Here is a 12,031-nt window from a genome sequence, read left to right as displayed (position 1 = left end):
CTCCTGTGCTTACCCCTACGTTCCCGATTGTTCGGCTAGGTGGTAAAGGGAGCACCTCTGCGATTGTTACTGCCGGGTCAGCCGGATGTGTACCTCAGACTGGGTGAAGCCGAAAGCTAGCGTTCTTAAGGGAATACTCGGTCGGTGAACTAAAAGATGATTTCTTACCTATTTATTTACCGACCCCCAGATGTTTTTTTGCTCTTTTCGCAGTCCCAACATGCACTTTAGCGCATGCCTCCCAGGGAAAGGAACCCCTAACGGAACTATTCTCCCTGGAAGGTGTTTTTTACTAACCATGTAATATAACATAACTAGTTGGGCACTTGTCTGATAAAATACTAATGACCCCTACGCCTGGTCTCCACGCATGCCCCGGTTTTTATAACCGCGAGGGTATTCGGACACACTCCGGACTATTGGGTCCAGAGGTTGAAGCGAAAAGGTCCGCTACGACAAACAATCTACAATCCGGCTAGAAGGCATTCTACATGTCACCTTACATTTTATAGTCAACTTTTACCCAAGTCGCTTGGGGGCTCTTATGTTTATTTGAGCCGTTTCATACTAAGTGTTTTTCTTCTTAGTCGTTGCAAAGTTAAAGCACGGTAGAAGCACTTTTTTTTCTAAAGTCCAATTTTCGGATTGGCACCGAACACTTGATCTTGTTCGGACGTCATGTTTTTACTGACGTTTTTTGGTTTTCCAAGCTTTTGGCACTTTTAACTATTTGTGTGTTTTCAGCACAAGTCTCGCAGTGCAACGCCGAACACCTTTAGAGATTCGGCAAAAACATTCTCGGATATTGCTATATATGCATCAGCTTCGAATTGTGTCTTCGGTCAATAGTTGGGTTGCCCGACTCCCGCGCTTGCCTCCTACGTTCCGCTTTGTTCGGCTAGGTGTGCAAAGGGAGAACCACTGCGATTGTGCTTCCAGCTCGCATGGTCAAGCACCTCAGTGAAGAAAGCCGAAAACTGACTGTCACAATAGGTGTAAACTAGTCAGCGATCCAATGACATATTAAATGACGGGCCATTTATAACATTGGCTTGACCTCGACTGTCGCCGAACACTACCGGGGGCTATTAACTGGCCTCCCAAACTAAATCCTTGATCTTTTGCTCTTACATTGGAGCTGAGGTTTCATGACCATGCTTAGCATGACAACCCAAAGAAAGGAACCGATAGAGGGACTATTTTCTTTGGAAGACATTTCTTCTGTTAAACAGCAATATAACATATCTCTCTGCGTACCTTTGTTTAGAAAGCCGTATGACCAGATTGCCTTGTTTGTCGTAAATCTTTGCCCTCATAAAGGCTTTATAAAGTAGGACAAACACTCCTCGGCTACCGGTCAAGGAGGTTGAAGCCCATGGTCGGTCAACAAAGTTTTGTACAATGCGGATCCGAGCATTAATGACATAAAGTACTTGGATACATTGAGTCATTACACATAATTTGTGATTTTACTATGGATATTGATCCTTAATTCGGCCACCCGTGCCCGCATTAAGGCTCGGGGGCTACTGGGCTTCGGGCTTATTATTTACAAATATTAAAGGGGCACATTGATCCCCTGATCTGGTGTTGCCACCCGACCAGTGTCTCGGGGGCTACTGCATTGCTTGTTCTATGCAGAAAATCTTAAGTGCAATACAGTTTCCGAGGAGATTTTGATCCTCAGGTTGGTCGGCCGCACCCAACCTGAGTCTCGAGGACTGAGCACGCCGCTTTTTGTGTCCCGAAGTATTCTGCCGAGGTAGGACTTGATCCTCGGACCGATTTTGCAAATCAACCTAAGTCTCAGCGGCTACGGGGATCAGCAGTCTTATGTCATCCTTCAGGTGCATCTCGGGTTTTAGACCGATACAGACCTTGAGGGCTACTGACTATATATCTCGTCAGAGAATAAATTACATCAATAAAAAACATTGACCAAAAATCAGCCCATGACCGAGGTGCTTAACCACCTCGGAAGCAGTTCGACATATAGCTCGGATGCTAGTGGCTGGCTCCTTAGAGGGTATTTCCGGCATTAAGCTCGGTTAAACTCCTTCAAACTTCTTTGAACCAAGGTGATTTATGACACCTCGGATAAAGTCCGGCGTTGGAGCTCGGATACATAGTCCGGTGTTGGAGCTCGGATACAGTCCAGTGTTGGAGCTCGGATACATAGTCCGGCGTTAGATCTGGGAAGCAGTCCGGCATTGGTGCTCGGCTGCAAAAGATACCTCGAATGCAGTCCGGCGTTGGAGCTCGGACGCAAGAGGACGTTGCCACCCGGGAACAACTTCAAACCCGAGGCATGGCATAAAAATAACAAGGCATTGATAAAGGCCGTAAACCTAAAGGGGCTCCTCGGATACCCAACGCGTAAACTCGTCGAATGCATTTTGGCGATCCTCAAGATAGAAGATGAGAAGATTTGTTGAACCAGTTTTCAAGACCGGCAACCGAAGATGAAGAACAGTTCGAAAGAATCGAGGAGCGTCCCTAACTTGAAGACCGGTTCAGGGGGCTACTGACGGTGTCCTGGACTAGGGGGTACTCAACGCGTCGTCTCTCGACCAGTTGGATTGGGCCGAGGACCCCCATGGCCGTATACTCATGGGCCAGTCCAGACAGCTGCCGCATACAAGGAAGAATCAACAAGACTTGGCGATCAAGACAAGGACTCCTCCCCCACCGGCGTATTCGGCTAGGACTCTTGTTATCCTAGGCCTCTGGTGCATTATATAAACCGGGGCCAGGCTAGTCGATAGACAGATACAACAACAATCATACCATAGGCTAGCTCTTAGGGTTTAGCCTCTACGATCTCGTGGTAGATCTACTCTTGTACTACCCATATCATCAATATTAATCAAGCAGGACGTAGGGTTTTACCTCCATCGAGAGGGCCCGAACCTGGGTAAAACATCGTGTCCCTTGCCTCCTGTTACCATTGATCCTAAGACGCACTGCTTGGGACCCCCTACCCGAGATCCGCCGGTTTTGACACCGACAATCCCTAAGGTGGAGGCCATCGTCAACACTAGCCCAGAGTGGATCTTTTCACTGCTGGACCCCTTGGATGAGACGGTGAGACTGGTGGTTCTCATGACCATGTGGAGAGTATGGCATGTCCAGAATAAGATCACACACGACAAGGCGCCGCCCACTGCCGAAGCCTCTCGACGCTTTTTGCACGGATACCTCAACTCACTCCTGTGCATACAGCAACATCCTGATGGTAACCTAGAGAAAGGGAAGATGGTGGTCTTGCCTTCACCACCACGCACTCGAGAAAGTATGACGCCCAAGGTGCGCGCACGCTGGGTACTCCCCCAACCGAGATGGGTTAAGTTGAACACGGATGAGATCTACATAGTGGCCACGGGTGCGGCGGGAGGAGGTATGATCCTGCAAGATGACAGAGGCGAGATCATCTACAATGCATGTAGGGAGCTATGCATATGCGATAACGCTTTGGAGGCGGAGCTAGCAGCGTGCAGAGAAGACTTGGAGCTAGCCTTGCACTGATCCAACCTACCTATTCTGGTAGAGTTGGATAGCGCGGAGGCGGTGTCGATGATTACACCACATGAGATGGATAGATCGTCACATCGTGCACTTGTAGTGGAGATTCGTAGGTTGGCTGGAAGCGATGCTAGGGAGATCTCTTTTACTATTTGTAGCCGTCAGCAGAACATGTTTAGTCATGAGCTGGCCGCCTATGGCCGTAGCACTCTGCGCACAGCAGTTTGGCTTACTGCCGGGATGGACTTTGTTGTAAACCCGGCTCTCTCCGAGAAGCCTCCTTGAGTAATGAGAATTTCTCCCCCCTGCAAAAAAGTGGCGCACTGCCTGAGAAGGTAGGAGTGACCTTTGCAATGGGTACCCTTAACTAGTGATTTTGCTACTCGTCCCGTTTATCGCCTTGCTCTTTCGTTGCTTGTTCAAAAAAATACCAACAACTGCTGTTTTTTACAAGGATTTTTTTTATGAATTTGAAAAGTTCATAGTCAAAAATTGTACCAATTTTGCACTAAATCAGCGACATTTGTTTTGAGACAAAGGGAGAACTAAAAATACAATCAAGAGCTGACCTCAGATTAGCAAAATTGATCCATTTGACGAGGAGACAATGTGCTTCAAATACTACACGGTGGATGCTTACCATAAATTATGCTACATAGCCATGTGTACTTGTAGGACGGCGGACTTTCATCTACGAGCACATCGTCGTGGAACCTGATCATATCTCCTTTGGAAGTTGTATTGATTTCATTGTTGTACGATATGCACTCTTTTTTGACAAGTTTGACTAATTTATGGAACAATACAACAATAAAACTGAAAGAACTGAAACACTAGCTTGCCCACACTAACTTGGGAAGCGTTATTATACTCGTCCAGGAGGAATGACAACATGGTTTTCAACCTGGATTCAAGCCCCTTGGTGCTGGTGGGATGCCGACAAGGTCGAACTCGCCCATCAGTTTGTTCTCTATTACCATCTCATGCTCGACTTGCAACCCTTCTATATCCAGTTGCGTCTGGCTGTCAGCAACGGTTGTGAGCACCTGTAGAAGCACGTGCATCGCTAAGTATGATGCCAAAACAATATGGACACGGTGAGCAAACTAATACGGATCATATGAAAAAATCATAAAATTCTATTGTATGAAGGCAAAATTTTAGGATCTTATGGAATGGACCAGTGATACTATGGAGAAGCCAACTCCATGAATGCCATCAGAAGGCACAACCATAGACTAATACTAATCAATCTTCTTATGAAAGTGTGCCAAGCGGTGAAAGCAAGGAAGCTAATATTGTATAGATTGACAGAAGAGAAAAACCTATCAGAGGACATTTCTAAAACAATAATCCAAAGTTCTATCGCGGAATATCAATCATGACTATAACAGAGTAGTCAACACCATCTATCAATGACTCTTGACACAAAGTCATCACATAAACATCTCAAGTAAGATAATGAACTATCTGAAAAAAGTAGGATAATGATAACAAACTAAGGAAAATCAGTGACACGCCACCAAAAAGAAAAGCCATCACATATGGTCTTGAAATTGTACAAACGTCTAACACAGACTCATCAGTGACTTGCAAACAACCGAAAAAGCTCTCAAGTAAACAAGACACCTATACGCATAAGGATAGAAATTGTCTAGTCATCCATCAAAGTTACACAGGTCTGCTCCGCGTGATTACTTCGAGTTTTTTTCTCTTTATTAACTCTGCCCTTTGGTATTCAAAGGAGCGGACCGTGTATCTCTAATGCATACAACAAAACACAAAACAAAGGTGCTAACTAAAAAAGTAGAAAATGCCCATGCCTCTTTAGATTCACATAACAAAATTGACGGATTGAATACTAGCACTGGAAACTAACAAGATTATAGAGGACCACTTCTTGCAAGAACACAGAACATGTAAAATGAAAGAGTACATCGGCAAACAAAAACTAAGAAACAACGGCAAATCTAGTATTATCTTTTCAAAATAACAGTGGACACACTTTGGATATCAAATTAAGACGAGTAACCTCACCCCTAAGAATAAGGAGTGAAAGAAGGCATCGGCGGATATGTTCAATGAACTCCTGTGGCTTGGCCGGATTAAAACCAAACATCTCTTTCCCCTGTAAGAAATTGCATGTGAAGCATATTGCGCCAACATGTGAATGAGTAATTAATTTACACAGTAACAACTGGAAACCCTACAAGCTCCAAAAATAAGTAAATAAAAAATTCCAATTGTATTACGTTCAGAGTATACAAAACTATTTTCGGCAACAAAAAAAGTAACAGGTTTCCTGTTTATATTTCAAGGCGTTGTGGCTTATGTCTCAATGCTAGAAGACAAGATTCCAGCTGGCACTGTTAACCCTGGATGTATACTATCACTATCACGACACAACCATTCTACTCGCCTTCTCCCATGAGAGAAACACCCTTTCAAAACTGATCCGGCAGCTGAGATCTCAGGATCCTAATGGTTTAATATCAATGTCAGCTTGAGTTGATCACCTACTTATCTCAATAACCAATCGCTTAAGCTGAGTTAAGTTTGCTTAACTTGTTAATGGCATCATAAAATTATACTTCCATGACAAAAAAATTGTGCTTCTTGTGGAAGCACAAATCCCTTTTCGAGAAGCAGAGTTGTGCTTCCATTGAAGCAAATATGTTTCTGGAAAGCATATTTTTTTTCCTTTTCGAGAAACACAATTGTATTTATCTTGAAATCAAATATGTGCTTCTCGTGGAAGCACAACTTTTTCTGAGAAGCATAGCTGTGATTCGCAAGAAACAAAATGATTTTTTTTTGCTTTGGAAGTAGAGAAAACCAAACAAAAACCAAAAAGAGAAAAAAAAACTTCTAAAACCGAAAAATGCGTTTAGAAAAAAAATCATATGAGCGCACCACTTCCCGCGCTCGTATGTCAAGAAAGTGACTTTTGTGAGGAAAAAAGTGACTCTTGCGGGAGCCGTGCAAGGGGTAGGGGTAGGTAGCCCTTGCATTTTTCTTTTTTGAGATAAAGGGCAGCCCTTGCATAGTTGTTGCTCTACGTTAATGGGCCGGCCCAGCTGTGTGCTACATGATCCATTAGGCCTTGAAGACAATTCAGCACTATTTTTAATGGGCCCTTCTTGCTGACAGCCAGTGGCACAACAAGGCCCAAGGCAAAGGCAGACCGCACGCGCAATCGGGGCAGCTAGCCAGAGCCACGATGCACGCGCCTCCGCCGCCGCGTTGATAGGCTGCCGCCGTCTTGTGCGCCGGCACCGCTACCTGCTGATCCCGCTCCATTGTCACGCACCTCTGCCGCTCTCCTGCCGCAGCCCGCGTCGCGCCGTCCCCCGGCCTGCTCCTGCAATCCGGCCTCGCACCTGCCCCGGCGGCCCTGTCCCGGCGGCAGCCGCCGCGCTGCAGGCTTGTCACCCCCGATTCAGGTGAGGTTCAGGGCTTCAGGCAGCCGGCGGTGGTTCTTGTCTTTTTGACATTCCGTATCATGTGTATGTGTCCAGTATATCGCGATGTGCCATACTTTAGACCCGAGCTTAAATAGAAGATTTAGAGATTTTGTTTTCAGTTGTATGTGTGAATGTGCAGGACAATTCTGACATTTTGGTATTGTCATTTGTAGTTTTTGTCATGTTTTATCTATTTGGACCGTCAAGTATTGAGTAGAAATTCTAGATTTATTGGGCTAAAAATGTTGAATAAGCGGGATGCTCCACTCATGCCATAATCTGTACCGTTTTTTACAGTGTGTTTTGGCCTTCTGTAGATTATTCTCGTCAGAACCATGCTGCTGGAGATTTTTGGATCTGGAATGAGACTAACACGGAATAATGACTGGGTTCTAAGATTGCTCTTTGTTGACCGATCTGCTTATGCATCCTTTGTCCTGGCAAGCAACATTGCAGTAAAAGGAGTGAATAACTGGGGCAGGCCAAATTGGCTCCGCGTCCTCCCTTGTGCCAGTAATTATTTCTGCACCTCCATCTATGCCACCAAAGGCAAACAATTTGCCATCACCAAGGGGATGAACAGATCAGAGATGAAGGGGCGAACGAAGCAAGTCCTTGTTGGCCATGCCTCTTATCCTGTATCTGAAGCCAACATCTTTAAGAAAACCACCCATCGGGATGGTTCTATATACAAGATAAACTATGGTATTCTAAAGCTATGGCGTCTTACTCAACGTGGTGAGAGTAAGTCATCTATCATGTTCCATTTTATTTTTAGGATGCTTACCAGCTATATAGTTTGGTTGATTGATTTAAAATGCATTCTTGTACTTAAAAAAATGCAATATATATCTGGATTGTTATAAAGAATTTATGAATTAGCAAAAAAATATCATGCTCTATTTAGATATATAAATTTGTTGATATACCATACTTGGTTAGGATCTTGTCACTAGTTTTAGTCCTACAAATAAGTTTCCCTTGTACTCATACACCAACAACTTCCATGACTCGGAAAATCAAACGACATTCTTCTTCTTCTTTCTAAACTGCACAAATATGTATTGACAAGCATAATTATAATTTTATATTTTTGTGTAAATTGTTTGTATAAAACATTATTTGTTGTAATATAACATGTATTTTTTTTCCACGAAGCACAACTAGAGCCGATGATGTTCTCGAATCCCACGAATTGTTTCCCGGATAGGGATAGATGCATGGTACATTCTGCAACTGCTATGTTGCAGATTTTCTCGCTGAAATTGGAAAAAGCTAGTACCAACATCGGCTTGGTACAACTATATGGATATATAGCAGCGCGTGATCGTTATGATTCATTGCTTAATTATGTCTTCAGTCGTAGCAGAGATGATCCCATCATTGTTGAACAGGTGCACACTTTTACATATATATGCAATTATATTTGATATTTTATTCATTTAATAATACAAGTCAATATCTGCTCGAATTGTTCCCCTACCTCTGTTGTTTGATATAGGGTTGAAATCATAGGGTTTTCTCTCTCTTGGGATTCATTTGCGCTATAGTTTATTGAAATTCCATTCACTTCAACCTTTTAGGAAGGCTCCTATGCTTTTCCTGTCCATAATCAAACATCCTTTCAGTCTCTTGTACTGAAGATGGCGTGACACTCTAATCTTGTGCTTTAGTGCAACACTTTTTGGAATCCTGCAACCAAAGAGGTCAAACATTTGAGGTGTTGGTGATGGTGATGGTGGCACCACCTTGATGATCTTCTTTGTACTCCCTCCGGCCCATTTTACTCCACGTATTAGATTTGTATCAAGTCAAACTTTGCAAAGTTTGACCAAGTTTATATTAAAAAATATCAATATCTACAATACCAAATATATATTCTATGAAACTAAATTTCATAATGAATCTAATAATATTAATTTGGCACTGTGAGTGTTGATACTTTTTTTTATAAGTTTGGTGAAAGTAGAGATACTTTGACTTTCAACAAAAGCTTATATGCAAACTAAAAAGGACCGGAGGAGTATCAGTATATGCATTCGTCTATGCAAATTCATGTGCTTTGAGGATCTTATACAACTATGTGTTTTTTCCTTTGCATATGTTAGGCAATTCTGTGGTTAGTTATCTTTGCATGATTTATCGAAGTTATGTTTTATATGCAGTCAAATTATGTTTGTTGGTAAAATATCTCAAATAATTTTGTTTTGGAGGGTTTAGATTTTATGCTATCATTTATTTGACATCTGTTGTCAATTGACATAAAGTAGAGCATATGCTTCACATATTTCTTACTTTCCATGAGGAGCTACTAAATAATAATAGGTTTACAGGGTTCTCTTATTGAGATGACTGGCCCTAAGAGAGGCATCACAATGGTAGCCCCTGCTCTAGTTGAGTTTGACATGAGGATCAAGAAAGGAAAGCAAGAAGATGATCTACAACTAATTGATGGTGCAATGGAGTACCATGATCTAGTCACACCTGAGTATCCATTCACGCATCGGATTAATGGAGATTGTGGTGCGGTTGACATCACTTTAGCCCTCGTTCGTTGGGCATTTGAGGCCACAATAGATGTTGTCATATCAAAAGTGCAGTGTGGATTTGATTTATCTCTCAGTTCGTGTGTTGTCGTTATGAATGGATTACATGGGATTCAACTCTTTCGTGGCAGTTTTGTTGAGTCATGTGGCTTAAGAAGATATGTGATTGCTGTAAAAAAGGATACTTTGATGCATTTGAAGTTCAAGGTAGGTCAAAATAGTTGTAAAAATGATCTTGATCATCATTGTTCTTTCAAAGCAAAAAAAACATGGGTACGACTATCAGCAAATCGTGCTTGAGCTTGCCTCTATCTCAGTGAAGGTGACTTGGTCGAACTTGCAAAGGTAAATCACTCGTTTCATATTCCAACTTTGGTTGTGTTACTAGTTGAATGTACGTGTGTTGCCATAGAAAACAAATAAGTGGCTCCACCAAAATGTGTATACTCTGATTATTGTATCATATTTGTTTACAGAGGGAGTATTTATTATTCAACTCTATTAGAGTTGTGCGAGTTCAGATTTGTATCATTTTATTAAGATTATGTAATATATATATATATATATATATATATATATATATATATATATATATATTTGTTTGACTTTACTTTTTATGTAGAGGTGCTATTCTGTTTTTTTATTCAAGATACTCGTTATTAAAAAAGGTACTAAAACAATTGATGTATTGTTTAATTTTACTATATGAGGTCACACGTGAAAGAGTCAAATGACTACTATGATACCCTAGAAAACAATATAGGACCTGATCAAGAGGACGGACTTAAGATGTACTGTATGTGCAATTAGCTACTCAAAAGATAAAGTTTGATTGTCACTACCGTCTTTAGAGAAACTCCAACGCGCCGATCCAAACGGACGATGATTTTGTCCCTTTTTTGTTCGTTTGGGTTGGCCGCCCGCTCGGCGTCCACTCTATTTATCATTTGGGTTGGCAATGCGTCCAACGTGCCGACCCATATTTACCCACGTGGCCTACTGGCCGTCTTTTTTCAACAAATATGCACACATTTTGCATAGTTTCACAAGCAAACAAATAGCATAGTTTCACAACCAAATAAATTTAGCATAGTTTTACAAGCCGAATAAAAATTAAATTGTCTCAAATACATGTGAGATGAAGATACATCTATTGGTTGCCAACATGAGCTCACATATGCTAACCAAATCATTTTGCAACTGCATGTGAGTTTCTCAATCATGCATTTCATGATGAAATTGGATGAACTGTTCAAACGTTGCCGCTCCTCCATGCTCAGGCACGACATTCTCACCCTGAAACTGAAACCTTTGATCGTAGATACGTTCCGGACGCTCATCCTCTACGATCATATTGTGCATGATCACACAAGCAGTCATCGCCTCCCACAACTTCTTGGTGCTCCAAGTCTTAGGAGGATACTGAACGATGCCGCATCGAGATTGCAGAACACCGAAGGCACGCTCGACGTTCTTCCTAACACTCTCTTGCTCTTGGGCAAATATTTTCCTCTTCTCTCCGACAGGGTTGAGGATTGTCTTCACAATAGTGGTCCATTAAGGACAGATACCATCACCTAGGTAGTATTTGTTGGTGCAATGATTGGCCCCTTATGTTTTGGAGTTTGTTGACATGAATAGTATGGGACTTATGTGTTTGCTAGTGAACACCGAGTAACAGGTCCCTGAAGTCATGAGGAGTTTGATGCAAATGACGAAGGTAATCTCCCTGCGTTGCAGTGAAGGTTATCACCGAAGATTATGATAACAAGAGTGTCCCCTCAATATTGCTGACCTGAAGCAATTGGTTCGGTACCTGCCCGAAGAAAGTGATTGTGTCCTAGGACATTGAAGACGAAGCATTTATTTCATTGTTGTTCTTCTCTTTATTGAGTCATAGGACCACCATACTATTAAGAGGGGTGTAGCGTTCAAAACTTTGATTCTCTGATGCTAAACCCAAATCCTATGAAAGTTGTGAGAGAAATCTCTTCGTGTTCTGAGCAAATACTTGCCAGCAAGAGACTGAGATCTTCTTCGCTGCGAGAGATTTGTCTCTGACCGAGGAGTTAGCATTACTTGTTCCTCAAGTAATGTTACCGTTGCTCCAAAATCCGATAGTTGTGAAGGTGTCGGTTGGCCATTGGCTGGAACTCATGTCCAAAATGGTCATTTCCCACCAGGGAAGGCTGCGGCTATAAATAGCCATCCCGCTCCGGCGTTGTCCGGCGGCTGCTCCGTTTGATTCTGAGAAGATTGTTGAGCAACCCCCTCTCCGAGTGATTTGAGTTTAAACCCACCAAGAAAAACTCATAGAGCCGAAGAATTAGATAGTGGTTCAGCATCACTTGAATCTAAGTCTAGTACGCTCCGCCTATTACTCTTGAGAGCTACAAACTCTCTAGACGGTTAGGTGTCAATTTCTTCAGAGACCAAGAGTTATTGTGGTTCTTGAAGAAGAAGTCTGTAAAGGTTCGAAGATCACCTCAAGTATCTACC

At 42.5% G+C, this 12,031-nt stretch overlaps 1 pseudogene; it reads left to right on the top strand.

Moving 5' to 3' along the window:
* The first annotated feature begins 6,698 nt into the window (after positions 1-6,698).
* LOC119307170 lies at positions 6,699-10,007 on the top strand (annotated as a pseudogene).
* The last annotated feature ends 2,024 nt before the right edge of the window (positions 10,008-12,031 follow it).

Source organism: Triticum dicoccoides, chromosome 5B (genome assembly GCF_002162155.2).
Source record: "Triticum dicoccoides isolate Atlit2015 ecotype Zavitan chromosome 5B, WEW_v2.0, whole genome shotgun sequence".
Taxonomy (NCBI): domain Eukaryota; kingdom Viridiplantae; phylum Streptophyta; class Magnoliopsida; order Poales; family Poaceae; genus Triticum; species Triticum dicoccoides.
This window is presented reverse-complemented; position numbering and strand designations above follow the sequence as displayed.